The following is a 19,748-nucleotide window of genomic DNA, read 5'->3' as shown; positions in this document are numbered from 1 at the left end:
TTTGTAGTTCTAACAGAATAACACATCTTTGATATATCCGACTTATATTTATCTTCAGTGCAATTTTAAAACATTTATGCAGTACCTACTATATAGAAAGAAACTTACTAGATATTATGGGAGGGCTGTATAATAAAGATATACTTTGTGATTTCAAGAAGCTTATAATGTTAAATTTATAAATAAGTAACTTATATTGCAAATTAGTTCTATAAAAGAGATATAAATATAACTTTACAGAAGCATTAAGGAAGAAGTGCTTGAATCCACATGAGAGTGATTGCTTGCATAGAGGAGGAGAGGGTCACCTGACTGTGGCTTTAAAAGATTAGTGGGCTGTTGAGGGGAGAGAAAGTAGGAGGGCTGAGAGCCTAAGAGGACCGAGTAGCATGTGCCTATTTAATCTATGCAGGCACTGTCCAAACCACTTTCAAATGTTACTTCACTGAATTCTTACATTAGTCCAAAGAGCTATTATTATTCCTACTTTACCGAAGAAATTGAAGCCTGGTAGTGTTAGTATAGTGTGGAACCGTACCCAATTTTCCACATGTTGTAAGTGGCAGAGCCAGGATTTCAGCCTCAGTATGCCTGACTACAGGATTGAGTTCTTAAGTCTTATCTCAGACCAAATTATTTCCACAGGGGAAGAAAGATGCTGGGTGATTTAGAGGAGGGAAGGGCAGGAGTCTAGTGTGAGGAGAAGGGAGAATTAAAGGAGAAGTACAGTGGGATGGAGCTGAGAAGGCAGGTTGGGTCCAGATCAGGCGCTAAGAGCCTGGGCTCTTTCTTTTCTTTCTTTTTTTTTTTTTTTTTTAACTTATTTTATTGATTTTTTTTACAGAGAGGAGGGGAGTGGGATAGAGAGTTAGAAACATCCATGAGAGAGAAACATAGATTAGCTGCCTCTTGCATGCCCCCTACTGGGGATGTGCCTGCAACCAAGGTACTTGCCCTTGACCGGAATCGAACCTGGGATCCTTGAGTTTGCAGGCCGAAGCTCTATCCACTGAGCCAAACCAGTCAGGGAATGGGCTCTTTCTTGATCAGTGAAGAGCTGGCAAAGTCTTTTGAGGAGGAAGATGATGTTGTATACATACCATGGTGGTATTACTCAAAATGGTATATGATTCTCCTGTTTCAATATTATAAAATACTATGTTATTATCTATATTATTGATGGAAGTACTCTTGTCCTTTACACAAGAAGGAAAACAGCCCTAACCAGTTTGGCTCAGTGGATAGAGCGTCGGCCTGCAGAATTAAAGGTCCCTGGTTCCATTCTGGTCAAGGGCATGTACATTGGTTGTGGGCACATTCCCAGTTAGAGGGTGTGCAGGAGGCAGCTGATCGATGTTTCTCTCTTATTGATGTTTCTAACTCTCTATCCTTCTCCCTTCCTCTTTGTAAAAAAAAAATCAATAAAATATATTTTAAAAAAAGAAGGAAAACAAAACTTGAAATAATCTCCCTTAACAGGAACTACATTTATAACAAAGAGAAATCTCTCTTATTTCACAGACTTATTTTGTTTTTCTTCTTTGTTCAGTACATATTACTTTGTCAGATTTAAAATAATTTCATTGTAAAGGGAGAAAAGAATACTATTTTCTACTTTCCACAAAGATGCCCTATTTGTTAATAGCCGACCTATCCTAACCAGTTCAGTGTGGTGGAATAAAATTGCCTTTTACCTGTGTTACAAAGAGGATAAACTAGTTTTAAATGCCCTAGGATAAACGTGCCCTCCCCACACACACCCCGCCCGGGTCTGTGTCCATTGGTTGTGCTTATATGCATGCATACAAGTCCTTCAGTTGATCTCTTACCCCCCATCCCCCACCCAAACCTTTCCCTGCCTTCCCACTGTAGTTTGATATTTTTTTTAAAAAAACCCAAAAGTAAAAAAAAAAGTTCACCTACCTGAAATCCAAGTTGGAAAATATGTCCAATAAGAAAATGTCCCATTAAAAATATCTTTCAGTGTAAGTGCTCTTGTTGTATTATTTCCTTCAGAGTTTTAATCTTTGGGGGAAGATGAAACAATCTATTACTAAAAAGAAGATTACTAACTCAGATAAAGTCTAAGATTCTCTCTCATCTGTTCTCATATAATAAAAAATTGCCATTTGCAAATACTTGTTTAACTCCTGTCTTAATAGATATAAGTATTATTTCCATTTTTATAGACAGGGTAACTGAGGCTTAGACAGGTGGTTTGACTGCCTAGAAGAGAAAACTAGTGGGAAAAAACATTGGGGAGTATGAAGGGCATGGAGCAGGATGGTGCCGAGCAGTGGGGATGTTATTGTCCAGTTTGTGAAGAATTGTCAGAAAATTTTTTTAAAGGAGAGTGAAATGAGGTTCCAACATATTGCAAAACTGGGATTGAAGACCATGTTATTTTGACTTAAACTAGACTCTTAAGCACTTGACTGCATTTCCTCATATCTGCCTGGCTTGGATTTCTACTGACTTATTGAAGATGTATTTTAGCAGTCCAGTTGTTCAGATGAGATCAGCCAGAATCCTTACCTTCAGACATCTCAAGAGAGGCACTAATGTAGAGAGATAATTGCTTATCCTGACTACAGACTGTTACACACAGAAAGTGAACCAGAAGAAAGGAAAGCCACATCATCTGGACAAATAATCTTAGAAAACCCAAGAGTAAAGATTTCCCATATAAAAGCTAACCTAAGGTAGCCTATAACTATGAACAAATTTCACTTATATTTAAGTTGCCCAAACAATTGTGTTTTTCAAATATGACTATTCTCAAAGCCCTAAAATAGCTCTGATCAAATGCATAGTATGGCAACCAAATTCCAGTCTCCTTCATGTCCCTGTTGCCATTCTTCATCCCTTCTGCAGGCCATTGCTTACAGAACCAAAACTTAGAAAAATATCCTATACCTTGAATACCATTTATGAATCTGGTATTTGCCCATGTAAAAATAACACTGCTGAAGATGAGAGTTTTATCTTCCCGCTAACCTTTTCCAGAGCTTTCCATGACTCTTAGAATAAAGGTCAAAAATGTTAGTCTGGACTATAGTCTCTCGCTGGTCTAGATGACCTGTCTCTCCAGGCCCTTTTTGCCCCTCTCGCATTACTTTCTAGTCTCCAAACATACTGGGATTTCTGTTCCTCAAATATTCATTTCTTTCTCCAGGGCTTTGGCACCTCTTTCTACCCTCTCCCTTCTTCTCATAACTTCTGCCCAGCCTTTAGAACTCAATATAAGGGCCACTTTCTCTGGGAATCCCTGTCCTACCACTGGTTTAAGTCTGGCTCCCTTGTTATACATTATCAGGGGTATGTTACTTTGTAAAAGAGCATTTGGCTTGCTTTGTAATCATGTGTGTATTTGAGTGATTACCTTATTAATATTTTCACCTCCGTCTGTATTCTCAAAACAGTCACCATAAATCTGGAGAATTTGTATGTCTAGTTTTGCTCATCATCACATCCCTAGTGTCTAGCACATAATAGGCACTTAATAGATACTTGTTGAATAGATGGATACATGAAATGAAGGATGAAAAGATGGATGAAGTTTGTGCCCTCTTCTTTCCAGACTGCTCCCACTGCTAATTCCCGGTATGACTTTGGTAAGTCAATCTCTGGCATCACAGCTTTCTTACCTGAAATATAAAGGACTGGACTAGAAAATGTTGATCATACCTTTCAGTTCTACAATATTAAATTTTGGAATTTGAGGCTCCACATGTTCTGTTAGCTTTGTAGTTACATAGATGTACTGCCATGGTGATAAGAGCCAATTGACCAACTGGATAATAGCATCTCCTGCTATTTTAACTGATTAACACTAGGGCATGCATGCCCTGCACAATTGATTAGAATCATGAATTATTTTCTTAATTTACTAAAAATTACTCTGGTGGCTATAAGAACACAAATGATTGAGGAGTCCCTTTGTAGCCAGACAATAAATGCTTAATAACATTAGCTTATTCTAAATTTTAAATGATCATCTTCTTACGTTCTCTTTGGACCCTAAGTTAGGTTGCACATGCCATATGATTACTTATAGTGAAAGTTTTTTTGTGTACTTAAATGATCTTGTGCAAAATTCATATCACTGATTTTATAATTCCCAATAAATGAATAAAATTTTATGTTACTACAACAGCATTAGAATAAGCATTTTAATTAGATTTTACTTAGCTCTCCTAAGAGCACATTGCAATCTGTACCTAATATTGTCAAGGGGAATTTCTAGCACTGCTATTTGCAGTGAAAATTATTGGGTTTTTATTGATTTTTTAAAGAGAGAGGAAGGGGTAAAGAGAGAGAGAGAGAGAGAGAGAGACATTCATGAGAGAGAAACATTGATCGGTTGCCTTCTTTTCACAGCCCACCCGATCAGGGATCGAATCCCTAAGCTCAGTATGTTCCTTGCCCAGAGATCAGACCCACAAGCTGTTGGCATAAGGGACAATGCTCCAATCAACAGGGCCACCTGGACAAGGCAAAAATTGTTTTTCTTCTGAGATAATTTAATTTGTGTCTATACAATCCTGAACATCTACACTAATAAAAGAGAAACATGGTAATTAGCGTACGACCGCTACCCTTTTCATTGGCTAATCAGTGAGTATATGCAAATTAACTGTCAGCCAAGATGGCGGCCGGCAGCCAGGCAGCTTAAAGCGAACATGAGGCTTGCTTGCTGCAGTGAAGGAGGACTCCAACGTTCCCCGCCTAACTTGTCTGCCTCTGAGCTACAACTATAAGCAACTATATACTATGTTGCAAATAAGAAGCTAAACAAAACTCCAGAAACCAGCCGGACTGAAAGCCAGGCAGACCGCAACATTGTATCCATGTTTTCAGCAGCTAGGCCTCAGAGCTAAAGCTGGCCCAGAATAAAAAAAAAGAAAAGAAAACAAGGAGCTGTTGGAAGCTTTAGTCACACCCTTTCGGAAAACAGCCCTCAGCCCCTCACCCTGACTTGCCAGGCACCCCAGTGGGGACCCCCACCCTGATCCAGGACACCCTTCAGGGCAAACCAGCCAGCCCCTACCTATGCACCAGGCCTCTATTCTATATGGTAAAAGGGTAATATGCCTCCCGGCACCGGGATCAGCAGAGCAGTGAGGCTCCCAGCACCGGGATCAGCGTGACAGGGGGCAGCGCCCAAACCCCCTGATCGCCCTGCAGCTCTGTGTGTGACAGGGGGCGGGGCCACAACCTTCCTACCTGACCTGCTCTGTTCGTGACAGGGGAAGGCGCCCCAACCCCCTGATCAGCCCTGCTCTGTGCCTGATAGGGGGGAGCCCCCAATCCCCAGATTGCCCTGCAGCTCTGTGTTTGAAAGGGTGCAGCACACCAACCCCCTGATCGGCCCTGCTCTGTGCGTGACAGGGGGTGGCGCCACAACCTCCCCATGGACCCTACCCTGAGCGTGACTGAGGGTGGCATAGCAACCTCCCGATCCGCCCTGCTCTGTGCATGACGGGGCGGCGCCCCAACTCCCCAATCGGCCCTCCTCTGAGCCTGACCAGGGGCTGGACTTAGGGATTGGGCCTGCCCTCTGCCACCCGGGAGCAGGCCTAAGCCAGCAGGTCGTTATCTCCCGAGGGGTCCCAGACTGCGAGAGGGCACAGGCCGGGCTGGGGGACCCCCCTCCCCCCGCTCCCCGAGTGCACAAATTTTTGTGCACCAGGCTTCTAGTATAGATATAAAGTGTAGTGAATCACTTTATTGTGAATACCCAAAAACCTAGATAATTATTTTATCTAAAATTGTTTAAATTAATTCAATAAAAAAATGTAACTGTGGAGATGTCATTTTGTCTAGCATAAATAATGCTTTTATTATAATAGATTTTCTTATTTAAGTATACTTGCATATAATCTTACTTACTTGCAATTAAGAATGATTGAGAAATTCCTAGCTAAAGTTAATCTTTATTTTTATAGAAAGTACAATAAATGAGCATATTCAAATGAAACATTTAGCTCTATGCTTGGCACATGATAAGCTGTCAATACATTTTGGATTTTGCTTTATCATAGTTTATTAGTATTTTTCAAATAAATATTTTTGATCAGTGTTTCACAAAGTAATTTGATTGATAGGACTACTTTTGTTTTTTGTTTTTGTATATATACTATGAACACAGTCTGGGGAAAAAGCAGTTTCATGTTAGGCTATTAGTATATATAATCAATATTTACTTTTATTCTAATATGAAATTTACCAGTTGTTCTTGGAACATTTTGGTTAACCTGCAGCATTCTAACTGAAATATCACAATTATGATAATAAATATAGTTAGTACTAATATCACATATATGGATAAGTAAAATTTATAAAAAAACAGTAGTTTTTAAATACCTACTTCTACATATTTTTCTTTTCATATAATTAATAATTGTGCTGATTCTTATCAAATTTTTCAAAAATTTTCAAGGATTAGTTATTTACTTTTTTATAATCTCTTATTTAGATTATCTAGTAAATTTACAAGAGTGAACTAATATTTTATATTAGTTCCTAGTTATCCGTTTATTTTAAACTAGAGGCCCAGTGCATGAAATTTGTGCACTCGGGGTGGGGGGTTCCCTCAGTCTGCCCAGTGTCCTCTGCAGTCTGGGAGTCATAAGTTGGACATCTTAGCACTACCTTAGAGGCGGGAGAGGCTCCCACCACTGCCGCTGCACTTGCCAGCAATGAGTCCTGTTCAGGGTTTCTGACTGAGTGGTGCTCCCCCTGTGGGAGCACACTGGCCACTAGGGGGAAGCTCCTGCATTGAGCGCCTGCCCTCTGGTGGTCAGTAAACATCATAGCAACTGGTTGTTCTGCCTTTTGGTCGAATTGCATATTAGCTTTTTATTATATAGGATGTGTTCGTAGTAGCTATAAATGCCAATAATCTATATAGAGAATTTCGCATCTGTCATGTTATGACTCAAGTTACCTGTATAGCAATTTTAATCATGCATTAATTGTACTACTAATTACCATGATGATAATAAGCCACACCAGCACCCAAGAAGCAATGAGTAGATGTATAGAAAATATATTCAGAGGAGCCAGCTCTATCTATTCAGAAATAGGGTTCATGCACAGATTTGGGTTTGGTAAGTACAGTCCTCACATGCGGTGCAGGAGAGACTCAGAGGTGTGATTGATTATGTTGCAGTCAGGTGGGGCCCAGAATGATACCAAATGGAATGAGAAGACTCTTCATTCTGCTCCTTCCTCAGAAAATGACCATGTGTGCATAAATGTAATGAAGTAATGTATCTGCTCTGAGATGCTGCATTAGGTCACATATTCAGAGGTATAAAACAAAGTTTACTTAGAATTTCCAAGTAAATTCTTAGCTCTGGTTCTTTGTATATTTAGAAAGATTATAAGCATAGTAATGTTTCATTGCACTATCAATGCTGACCGCTACCGTCGGCCATCAGCAGAAATGACCTTCCAGTGGGCTCTATGAAAATGCTATTGGATTATTGCTATCTCAACACTTAGCTCAATTCATTGAATATAAACATTTTGTCTCTATATTTAGGTGAATTATATAAGGCATAGGTCTTTATCCATGAGAACAGTCTGTTTTTGACTTTTCTCACTGTCATATGCCCAGTAGGTAGGATAATGCTTCACATATGGTGGGAGCATAATAAATATTCTTGAATGAAAAAAAAAATACTCTTGACAGATTTTATGTTAACTTATTTTTACTAATTTCCACCCCAGATAAGTACCTGCCCTTATTCTCTACCCTTTTGTCCATGTGGTAAATTTCAACCTGGATATGCCCTAATTTACAAAATGTATCCTAATTTAGTCCCTGGAGTCACTTAGAAGCTGTTTTAAAAAAGGGTTCCTAGTCCTTATCTCAAATCTAATGGTTCAGAATCTCTGGGGATGAGGTCCTGCTAACTTTCATTTACCAATACCCCCAGGATATTCGTCTGCAAAGAATCCAAACTTAGTGATTTCACTGAATCTATTCAGTGAATTGTACTTCATTGTATCCCTGTGCCTCTCATTGGGATGCCCGTTGCCTGTGAACTCTTGGTATGTGGGATGGGCATGGCCTGACCAGCAGTCAGTACCTTATGCCATAGATTCCCCACAACTAAGTGTTGACCATGGCCTTCAAGAAATGTTAATGATCTCTAATGTTTATACCCCTATTCAGTCCTCTTGCCCACTGTCTTTTCAGGCTACACTCAATTGGATTCTTTTTAAGTACATTTCCTCTGCCAATCCTTGAAGAATGAAAAAAGAGCAAGGGGACTGATTCTGACCCAGATTAATTTAAACAAGATTGCAAGGCAAGCACTGGGGGTTTTATTTTTAGTGTCGTGAATGTGTGTGTGTATGTAAATCAGTATAAAATGCATCTCCCTGGCATAAATCACAGTAAACAAGTTCCAGTCACCTGAAAAAGATGCCACTAATATTTATTTAATGAATAACTGGATTTTCATGCCCCTTCCCAAATAATGCTTTAATATTGAAATATAACCTTTTGGTTGTTTTGAAAGTTTAGCTTGACATGTATAAATTTTATTATTATTATTTTTTTTAAAATATATTTTATTGATTTTTTACAGAGAAGAAGGGAGAGGGATAGAGAGTTAGAAACATCGATGGGAGAGAAACATCGATCAGCTGCCTCTTGCACACCTCCTACTGGGGATGTGCCCGCAACCAAGGTACATGCCCTTGGCCAGAATCAAACCTGGGACCTTTCAGTCTGCAGGCTGACGCTCTATCCACTGAGCCAAACCGGTTAGGGCTATAAATTTTAACTCTAAATATTTGAGCTGAAGTAGGAATGACTTCTGAAAACATCTCTCTTCTATATGTAACTGACACCTACTTAACACTTAATTACTCACAGTGTCCTTAGAGTCAACCTGGCCCATCTTTAGCACAGTTCCTCATACACCACTTAAACACTCTAATTAACAATACATTTGCATTTGAACTTATTAAAGCAAAGCCAAAAACTACTTCAATTATGAATCCAAGAAATTACAATTCACAGAAATGATTCACAAGTAATGATTCACTATTCAAATTCTTTCTTAAAACTTTGTGCTTATTCTTTATTAAGATTCTATTTCTATTTCTGCCATTTAATTTTCTAGTCCTAAAAAATTGGGAATAAGTGCCAGAGCAGAAGCATTCGATATCAGCTCTAATATTTTTCACAAACTAAATGAGAAAATATGGTTTATTAAAGTGGGCACACAAATGGCAGGGTCCCTTTGTTCTCATTTCCGTATTTGATTCGGAACTGATGCTAAATAAGCCACACCAAGGAAAGGGACGTGAGTTCCCAGGCACACCACACAAGTCTTTCTGTTGGGTCTGCAGAGAAACTATAAGGAGGCATCATCTCAAGCCATTGCTTCAAGTCATGTCTGTTTGTTTGTTTATTTGTTTTTCTGGAGTGAGCACCACAGGGGCAAAAGTAGGAAATTGTAGAGTGTAGAATCTACTATTTAAAAACTAATATAAGCAGAGGCAAAGAAGCATAGAACAGACTGTCAAACTACAGCGGGAAGGTAGGGAGGGTTGGGGAGGTCAGAGATCAACCTCAGGACTTGTATGCATGCATATAAGCACAATCAACAGTTGCAAGACACTGGGGGTGGGAGGTGGGGAGTGGTGAGGGCAAGTGCCAGGGGGTAGGGGAGGCTATGGGGAGGTCAATGGGGGGAATAAAGGAGACATATGTACTACTATTTATAATACCTAAAACAATAACATAAAAAAATAAAGGAATGAATTTAAAAAATGAATATATTTGGGCAAAAGCTGACAACTGGGAACAAAAGGATCTGAGGTAGCTTTAAACAAATAATAGGAAGTGTTGTAATTGATGAAGTTTTCATAAGTACCAAGCACTCTAAATGCATGGTCCCATGAAATCCTCACGCACCTCTCTGAGATGGACTGTTATTACCTTCATTTTACAGATTAGGGCATGAGAATTAGAGGCAGAGTAACTTGCTTAATACATGACAGAGCTGGGATTTAAATCCAGCTCCATCTGATTTTAGAGGCTGGGCACTTTATACTATGATTTAAAGCGAAAGAACATGTGTAATAAAATAACAATAACAGCAACACAAGCCAAACAAAAATTCGGTCAGGAAGCAAGCAACACACAAGGGACGAGGAGGTAGAATAATTATTCCTGGAAATGTAGGCCCATTGAGTCTCCTTTGCCAGCTCATCTTCCTCTAATCTCTACCTTAAATTTTGGTATGGCTCATACTGGTGTTACTTGGGGTCTGAGGAAGGGCCCCTGTCCTCAGCCATTTCATTCTCCTGGGGTTTCCATTACATACCTGTGGGCTGACTCACCCCACCACCTGACCTAACCCCCCACTGGATTTCTCCCCTGAATTCCAGATCTGTCTATTAAAGTTCTTCCTTGTCACCTCTACTTGGCTGCCTTCTATATGTGGCCTGATCAGCGACAGAACCGGCAACCTTTTGGTGACAGGACGATGCTCAACCAACTGAGCCACTCTGGCCAGGCATATTCTGTTCTTTTAAAGTGTCGTATCACATCCGTGTTTCTACCAACTATAAAATCATAATCTGTATTAAAATTTTTAATTTAGACACTAAGAAGTTCTTTTCTGGCACCCGACCAGGGACTGAGTTCAGGGACCAGGGCCTGAGTTCCGGGCGCAGCACAAGTGATGCCCAATCAGGCCCCTTTGGCCTTAACCAGTGGTGTCCGAGTAGGTCTGAGTTTGGGGGAATTTAAAAAGTGGTCAGGTGAAAGGAGGCTCCAAGGCGCGCGCAGAGAGTAAGCTTAAAAAATGAAAGTAAGAAAATAAGAAGTTAAGCTTAAAAAGCAAAAGTGAGATAAGGCCAAAAAACAAAAGAAGGTAGGGAGCCGAGGTGTGGTAAAATTAGCTCGGTGTAAAACTTGGGAAATTCAGGAAATGAGCTGTGGAAAATAAGCGGTAAGAAATGGGCGGTGGATGTTAGAAAGTGGGCGGTGGGAAATAATAGACGTGGTGGACATTAGAAAATAGGCGGTGAGAGGTAGGCGGTGGAAGGTAAGCGGCCGGAAATGAGCGGAAGGAAATAGGAAGTAACTGGGGGGTATGGGACAGGGTGGAAATCTCCTGGGTTTTGTTTAGGCCACTGTGGGGTAGAGGATGTTTAAGTAGTTTTGTTTTGGACCTGGATTGTGAGCTCTTGCGGCAGTTGCAATGTTTTTGGCCTTTGGTTGTTTTTGCTTGTGCCACCTGGTGGCTCCCTGGGACTTTGGGTCTGTGTGGGACACCTGACTCAGGGTTGGAGGTCTCCTGCTAGGGAGGGTTGCTGGTTTTCATGCAGCAGAGGCTGGAGGGGGAGGCTGAGAGGAGACCAGACTTCCAGCTGCCTGGACGGGGCTGATTCGACTGGGACTGGTGCAGACTCAGTGCCCAGGTCAACTGGCCAGGCAGCTGATCCAGGGGACTAGTTTTGCATCGAGACATCTTTGCATTGGTGGAATATCGACATGGAGTTGGCTGAGGAGGATGGCGACTGGGGCCAAGCGCATGTTGGAGAAGCCGGTGGAGGCTATGCTAGCGTTAGTGAACTGTCAGTTTAATGTGAAATCTTGTGGAGTTAAATCTAAGGACTTTGAATAAGATATCCTGAAAACGTTAACATGTTTGTAGTTTGGTTTTGCATTGGTATTGCTTTGTTATTAGCCAGAGTTTTGTTCTCTTGTTAACATTGCTGTTTATGGTTTTGTTGATAGCCAGGGGTTTGTTTTGATGTTTTGATTATGCTGAATGATTTGTTTGGAGTTTTTTGGATGATGTAAATATGTGTGTTTGAAGACAAGGGTAAGGGGGAATATGTGGGGTGCAGGTACAGTGTTTTGGACAGGTTCAGGCCTCGGACTAATGGGAGGACAGGGTCCTCTCGTTGCCACATGCAGGTCCCAGCTGGAGGGCAGGGCCAGCAGCTGTGGTTGTGGGCTTGAGCCTGCGGTCCAAACACGTGGTCCCACGTGCCTTGTGGTGGAGTTCGGGTGCATGTGGTTGGGTGGGGATGAGGCTCACTAGGGTGCTGTGGGCAACTTGGTCGCACCCCTGCTTTGCCTCGTGGCACCTGCTATAGGATGGGGACGTGGCTTGTGGGCGCTGGCGCTGACTCCTCATCAGGGAGCAACATCCCACCGAGACCCAGCTTTCATTCTCTTGTTTGTCTTTTCTCAATCCTTTCACCCCCTCCCACCCCCCCAACTCAGGATCACTAAACCAGGCTGAGCTGGCATGGCACATAAGGCGCCCTGGGGCTGAGTATGTCATGGCCATGCCGGTTCCCCACACTTTTCATTATTAATAGGAATAAAGGTTTAAAAGGATTTTGTTATTCTGTTTATACTACATAACTTTGTTAGTTCACCAGGATACTAAAATGAACAATAACTTCTTTTCTCTACTTAAAATAGGCAGTAAGCCCTAGTCAGTTTTGCACAGTGGATAGAGCATTGGCCCTCATACTGAAGAGTCCTGGGTTCAATTCCCGTGAAAGGCACATATCTCAGTTGCAGGCTCAATCTCCAGCCCTGGTTGGTGCACGTGTGGGAGGCAACCAATCAATGTGTCTTTCTAGCATCAATCTTTATCTCTTTCTGTCTTTCCCCATTCCTTCCTCTCTCTCTAAAAGTCAATAGAAAAATATCATCTGGTGAGGATTAACAACAAAAAAAGTAATAAATTTGAAAAAAGGCTAATTAGTATTTGAATTTTATATGAAAAATATCATTTTAATTGTGCCCACTATGTCAATTATTGCTATACTAGAGGCCCGGTGCACAAAAATTTGTGCACTTGGGGGGGGGGGGGGAGGTCCCCCAGTCCGGCTTGTGCCCTCTCGCAGTCTGGGACCCCTCGGGAAATAACGACCTGCTGGCTTAGGCCTGCTCCCAGGTGGCAGAGGGCAGGCCCAATCCCTAGGTGCAGCCCCTGGTCAGGCTCAGAGCAGGGTGGATCGGGAGGTTGCGATGCCACCCTCAGTCACGCTCAGGGTAGGGCCGATTGGGGGGTTTGGGCACCGCCCCCTGTCACACTCAAGGCAGGGTCGATAGGGAGGTTGCGGGGCCACCCCTTGTCAGGCACAGAGCAGGGCCAATCAGGGGGTTGGGGCGCTGCCCCCTGTCACTCACAGAGCAGGGCCCATCAGGGGGGTTGGGGCTCCGTACCCTGTCACACACAGAGCAGGGTTGATCAGGGGGTTGGGGAGCTCCCCCCTGTTACTCACAGAGTAGGGGCGATCAGGGGGTTGAGGAGCTTCCCCCTGTCACTCACAGAGTAGGGCCCATAGGGGAGCTGGGGCACCGCCCCCTGTCACACACAGAGCAGCACAGATCCGGGGGTTGGGGCACTGCCCCCTGTCACTCACAGAGCAGGGTCCATCAGGGGGTTGGGGCTCCGTACCCTGTCACACACAGAGCAAGGTCGTTCAGGGGGTTGGAGAGCTCCACCATGTCACGCACAGAGCAGGGCCCATCAGGGGGTTGAGGAGCTTCCCCGTGTCACTCACAGAGTAGGGCCGATAGGGGAGCTGGGGCACCGCCCCCTGTCACACACAGAGCAGGGTGGATCAGAGGGTTGGTGCGCTGCACCCTGTCACACACAGAGCAAGGCCCATGGAGGGGGGTTGGGGCACCACCCTCTATCACCCACGGAGCAGGGCCAATCAGGGGGTTGGGGCACCACCACTGTCACACTCAGTGCAGGGCCGATGGAGAGTTTATGGCTCTACCCTGTCAAACACAGAGCCGCAGGGCAATCAGGGGATTGGGGAGCTCCCCCCTATCAGGCACAGAGCAGGGCTGATCAGGGGGTTGGGGCGCCTTCCCCTGTCAGGGACAGACCAGGGCAGATAGGGAGGTTGTGGCCCCGCCCCGTCACACACAGAGCCACAGGGCGGTCAGGGGATTGGGGAGCTCCTCCCTATAAGGCACAGAGCAGGGCTGATAAGGTGGTTTGGGCGCTGCCCCCTGTCACGCTGATCCTGGTGCCGGGAGCCTCGTTGCTCCGTTGATCCCGATGCTGGGAGGCATATTACCCTTTTACTATATAGGATAGAGGCCTGGAGCATGGGTAGGGGCTGGCTGGTTTGCCTGAAGGGTGTCCTGGATCAGGGTGGGGGTCCCCACTGGGGTGCCTGGCCAGTCTGGGTGAGGGGCTGAGGGCTGTTTTCCGGAAGCGGGAGACTGAAGCTCCCAACAGCTCCTTTTTTTCTTTTTTTTTTTTTTTTTTTTATTCTGGGCCAGCTTTAGCTCTGAGGCCTCGCTGCTGAAAACATCGATACAATGTTGCAGTCCGGCTGGCTGAAGCCTGGCTGAATGAAAGCCGGTTTCTGGGGTTTTGTTTAGCTTTTTATTTGCAACATAGTACATAGTTGCTTAGAGTTGCAGCTGAGAGGCCGGCAGAGGCAAACAGGGAACGTTGGAGTCCACCGTCACAGGAGAAAGGAAGCCTCCCTGCTCGCTTCAGTGCATGGCTGCCGGCCACCATCTTGGCTGACAGTTAATTTGTATAAGGATATGCTGATTAGCCAATGGGAAGGGTAGCGGTCTATGCTAATTACCATGTTTCTCTTTTATTAGTGTAGATTTGAAAGCTCTGCATGACTGTCTCTGTTTCTTAATAACTTTGAACTCTGATTCCACATCCCTGATTTGAGCTTTAGAACACATATTTCTTTTTTTTATAATTGTAATGTTTTATTTCTTTTCTTCATTTATTTTTTTAATTAAATCTTTATTGTTCAGATTATTACAGTTGTTCCTCTTTCCCCGCCCCCACCATACCTCCCCTAGACCCGGTTCCCCTCCCACCCTCCGCCCTCACCCCCCCACCACTGTCCTCATCCATAGGTGCACGATTTTTGTCCAGACTCTTCCCGCATCCCCCACACCCCTTTCCCCCCAAGAATAGTCAGTCCACTCCCTTTCTATGCTCCTGATTCTATTATGATCACCAGTTTATTCTGATCATCAGATTATTTATTCACTTGATTTTTAGATTCACTTGTTGATGGATGTGTATTTTTTGTTCATAATTTTTTATCTTTACCATTTTTTTCTTCTTCTTCCTCTTCTTAAAAGATACCTTTCAGCATTTCATATAATACTGGTTTAGTGGTGATGAACCCCTTTAGCTTTTCCTTATCTGTGAAGCTCTTTATCTGACCTTCAATTCCGAATGATAGCTTTGATGGATAAAGTAATCTTGGTTGTAGGTTCTTGGTATTCATCACTTTCAATATTTCTTGCCCCTTCTTTCTGGCGTGCAAAGTTTCTGTTGAGAAATCAGCTGACAGTCGTATGAATACTCCCTTGTAGGTAATTGACTGTCTTTCTCTTACTGCTTTTAAGATTCTCTCTTTGTCTTTTGCTTTTGGCATTTTAATTATGATGTGTCTTGGTGTGGTCCTCTTTGGATTCCTTTTGTTTGGGGTTCTCTGCACTTCCTGGACTTGTAAGTCTATTTCTTTCACCAGGTAGGGGAACTTTTCTGTCATTATTTCTTCAAATAGGTTTTCAATATCTTGCTCTCTCTCTCCTTCTGGCACCCCTATAATTCGGATGTTGGTATGCTTGAAGCTGTCCCAGAGGCTCCTTACACTGTCTTCGTATTTTTGGATTCTTTTTTCATTTTGCTTTTCCAGTTGGGTGTTTTTTGCTTCTTTTTATTTCAAATCTTTGACTTGATTCTTGTGATCCTCTGGTCTGCTGTTCAGAGTCTGTATAATATTCTTTATTTCAGTCAGTGTATGCTTAATTTCTAGTTCGTCCTTTATCACAACATCGAGGGTCTCACTAGATTTCTTAAGGGTCTCATTAAGTTTATCGGCGGTTTCTGGAAAATTCCTGAAAAACCTTAAAAGTGTGGTTTTGAACTCTATATCCAGTCGTTTGCTTTCCTTCATTTCTGTTATTTGTATCCTGTTTCTTTGTCTCGGCATTTTTTATGCTTCCTTGTGTCAATAGAACGGCTTTCTGTGCTAAGTGTCCTATAGGGCCCAGTGGCTCAGCCTCCCCAATTACCTGAGGTAAACACTCTTGGTGCACCCCCTTATGGGCTTTGTGCACAGTCTTGTTTAGTTAATCCTTGATTGTTGTAGGTATCACTGGGAGGAATTGACATCCAGGCCAATTGGCTGTGAGAATCAGCTGTGTCTACATTGGGAGAACTTCTGTGCTGAAGACACCCTTATGGGGCAAGACTTGCTTCAGTGGGGCTTTGGTGCTCACTGAGTCTGCCCCCTGAGTATGTTCCTTATGGATCTGAGGAGTTGTAATTGAATGGTCCCACTCTGACAAGTAGGTACACTGGCTCTTGGATCTAAGGAGGTGCTAATCTAGCCTCTGCTGGAGGCTACCCAGCAGAAGCCAGCTGTAAAGCAATGAAGTTGCCCTGAGGCCTTGGGCCACTGCAGTTTGTTATGTAATTTTCAGATTACAAATGGCCGGGCCTTTCATATGCAAAAGCTTCCTTGCATGGCTTGGGCAGGGAGGGGTCCCAGGGGATCAACAAGGTGGGCGGGCAGAGGGAGCAGTATAGCTTCTCTCAGTCCTGTCCTCAGAGGCTCGGGCAATTGCTACAAGCACCTCGAGAGAAAGCTGCCCTCAAGTTCCAACCAATGCTAGACAGTCCCTTTTCTCCCGTATGAGTCTGGGTCCCCAGAGACTCGCCCGGAACTAGAGCTCAGAGCTTGAGACTCCGGATTGAAAAGGACAATTGTGTCCTCAGCCGCCAAATCTCTCCCCATGCACCTCCGCACCTTTGTTTTTTACTTCCGCACCGCACCTCCTCTGCGTCTCAGAATGCTTTTCTCTTTCCTTCTAGTTGTAGAATTTCCACTCAGCCAGCCTTCCTGTGGTTCTGGATGATGTCCGTTTCGTCTTTTAGTTGTATTTTTGAAGTGGTTGTGCGAGGAAGCAATCTCCTGTGTTTACCTATGCCACCATCTTGGCTTCTCCAAACACGTATTTCTTAAGGTGTATTTATGACTAGCTATTCTTGTATAAGTTGTAACATAATTTGCTTTGGAATTAGGAGACAGGTAACCACCTCTGCTTTATGGAAATCTTCCAAAGACTTGGATTATTTTCTAAATTATTTAAAGTTTGGCAAAACTCAAAGAAAGTTTGCCAAGATTCACCTTCTGTGATTTTAAAATCCAAGGGCAAATTAGAGAAATATAATCTTAAAGTTGATTTATTTACCCTCACATCAAAAGTTCTCTTATGTTTGTGAACTGTGTCTAAACCCTTTAGACTTCTCCATATTTCCTCCAAAAGAACAGTGAATAAATAAGCTTAAAACTCTTACGATGTTTGAGGAAGTCTGTTTCAAAGTTTTAAATGTTGATACTGGGAAAATTTCAAGCCTTAAAAACATATTCTCATCTCCTGTGAAGACGGTTTCATCTCACATATATCTTATATTCTAAAAAGTGGTGGTTGAAGTTATAGTAATAATAACAATAATAATAACAACAATGGACTTCTGACAAAAACACGGACATTCTAAACGATATTTCTTTTTACAAAATATTGTTTTCTATCTACATTCACATATCTTCTGAAATAAATCCAACCTCCTGTTTATAGGTTGATGTTCAACTACTGGGCAACACTGGCTGGGCCACTCCAGTTGTTCTTGATAGCACTTTTAAGAATTTGAAATATTCTGTTAATTTATTTGTTTACCTATTTACTATTAAACTGTTCTTTCTTAATGTTAGAGACTTTGTCATTCATGCCTTAGACCACAGGCTGATATTAGGAAAGTACTTAATAAAAAATTGTTGGACAAATAATCCAAGTGTCCAGGGGCCACAGTGGATTGGACATTGTAGATAATGGATGACTATGGGATAGGAATTTCAAGTTTTTAATATTCAGTAGTTATTTTTAAATGCATCGTATAAGTTTTTGTTGTGGTGTTGTTGTTGTTTGCAGCACAAGGGTTAAAAATCCAATGTTTATCGACATCAGGCTGATACTGTGAATGAATATGGTATCTTGTACATAATTAAATAGAAAGTTGTGGGAAACTGGAGAAAGCATTGCCCATCTGAAGGCACCTGCTTCTTAGCTAACTATTACCATGGGCCCAATGCTGCCAGATTTAATATAAAGAGAAGCCAAGATTATAAATTTTTATATGAAATCCGCTGATTTTCAAAACTTGGTGACTATTACAAAGTTTTATAAGACACAGCAGGCCCAAAACAACAACGGTAAAAGGAAAGTTGTTTAAAGGCAGACAGGACAGGAGGATTGCAGGGGGATCTGAGAGGCACCCCCCTCCTTTGTTTCTTTCCCTCAACTTCATTCTCCATTTGCCCCTCCCCCAACTCCCTTTATCTTTTCTCTTCTTCTTTTGCCTCAGAACTTGTGATGTCTCCTATGAGTTCCTTGTACACAAAAGTTTCTAAAAATTATTTGTGTTTTTGATCCAAGGAGATGGGGAATAGGAACAGGGATGATACAAAGACAAAGACACCCCCTCACACACACCCTCTCAGAATTAAGAACATTGTTGAAATCAAAATATATTGCACAGAGGGGAGTAGTCATCATCTTAGTGGGCATATGTATATGAGGATGAAGAATATAGTGAAATTCTAGCTGCCACTTGTTAAGTAGCTACTGCATGTTACAAATTATCTACACTAATAAAAGAGAAACATGGTAATTGGCGTACGACCGCTACCCTTTTCATTGGCTAATCAGTGAGTATATGCAAATTAACTGTCAGCCAAGATGGCGGCCTGGCAGCCAGGCAGCTGGAAGCGAACATGAGGCTTGCTTGCTGCAGTGAAGGAAGACTCCAACGTTCTCCGCCTGCGCTGCCGGCCTCTGAGCAGGCAGTTTGAAACTTTGTAACAAAACCCGGGATCTCAGAGCTGGAGTTATACATTGTTTCGATTATAGAACGCTCAGCAGCGGAAGCCTCAAAGCTAGAGCCAGAGTTAAAGCTGGCCCAGAATAAAATTAAAAAAAGAGACAAAAAAGGAGCGGTTGGGAGCTTCAGTCAACAATCGCCAGCCTGAAAGCAGTCCTCAGCCCCTCACCCAGACTGGCCAGGCACCACAATGGGGACCCCCACCCTGAAGGGTGTGTGACCAGCTGCAAACAGCCATCATCCCCTCATCCAGGCTGGCCAGGCACCCCAGTGGGGACCCCCACCCTGATACAGGTCAACCTTCAGGGCAAACCAGCCGGCCCCCAGGCCTCTATCCTATATAGTAAAAGGGTAATATGCCTCGCAGCACCAGGATCAGCGGAGCCTCGAGGCCTCCTGGCACCGGATCAGTGTGACAGGGGGCAACGCCCAAACCCCCTGATCGCCCTGTGGCTCTGTGTGTGACAGGGTGCGGCGTCCCAACCCCCCCCCACCCCCCCACAGGCCCTGCTCTGTGTGTGACAAGGTAGAGCCATAACCTCCCCATCAGCCCTGCCCTGAGTGTGACAGTGGCAGCGCCTCAACCCCCTGATCGGCCCTGCTCTGTGGGTGATAGAGGGCAGTGCCCCAACCCCCCACACCCACCCCACGGGCCCTGCTCTGTGTGTGATGGGGTAGAGCCATAACCTCCCCATTGGCCCTGCCCTGAGTGTGACAGTGGTGGCACCCCAACCCCCTGATAGGCCCTGCTCTGTGTGTGACAGGGGGCGGTGCCCTAATTCCCCTATTGGCCCTACT

At 43.3% G+C, this 19,748-nt stretch overlaps 2 pseudogenes; one reads left to right on the top strand and one right to left on the bottom strand.

Moving 5' to 3' along the window:
* The window catches only part of LOC139015432 (pro-glucagon-like), a 33,227-nt pseudogene extending 31,223 nt beyond the window's left edge, over positions 1-2,004 (bottom strand).
* LOC139015726 (pro-glucagon-like) overlaps positions 1-19,748 on the top strand; it is a 258,761-nt pseudogene that overhangs the window by 149,037 nt on the left and 89,976 nt on the right.

This window comes from Myotis yumanensis, unplaced genomic scaffold, assembly GCF_028538775.1.
Source record: "Myotis yumanensis isolate MYYU_CA2020_CCGP unplaced genomic scaffold, mMyoYum1.0.hap1 SCAF_8, whole genome shotgun sequence".
Lineage (NCBI taxonomy): Eukaryota > Metazoa > Chordata > Mammalia > Chiroptera > Vespertilionidae > Myotis > Myotis yumanensis.
This window is presented reverse-complemented; position numbering and strand designations above follow the sequence as displayed.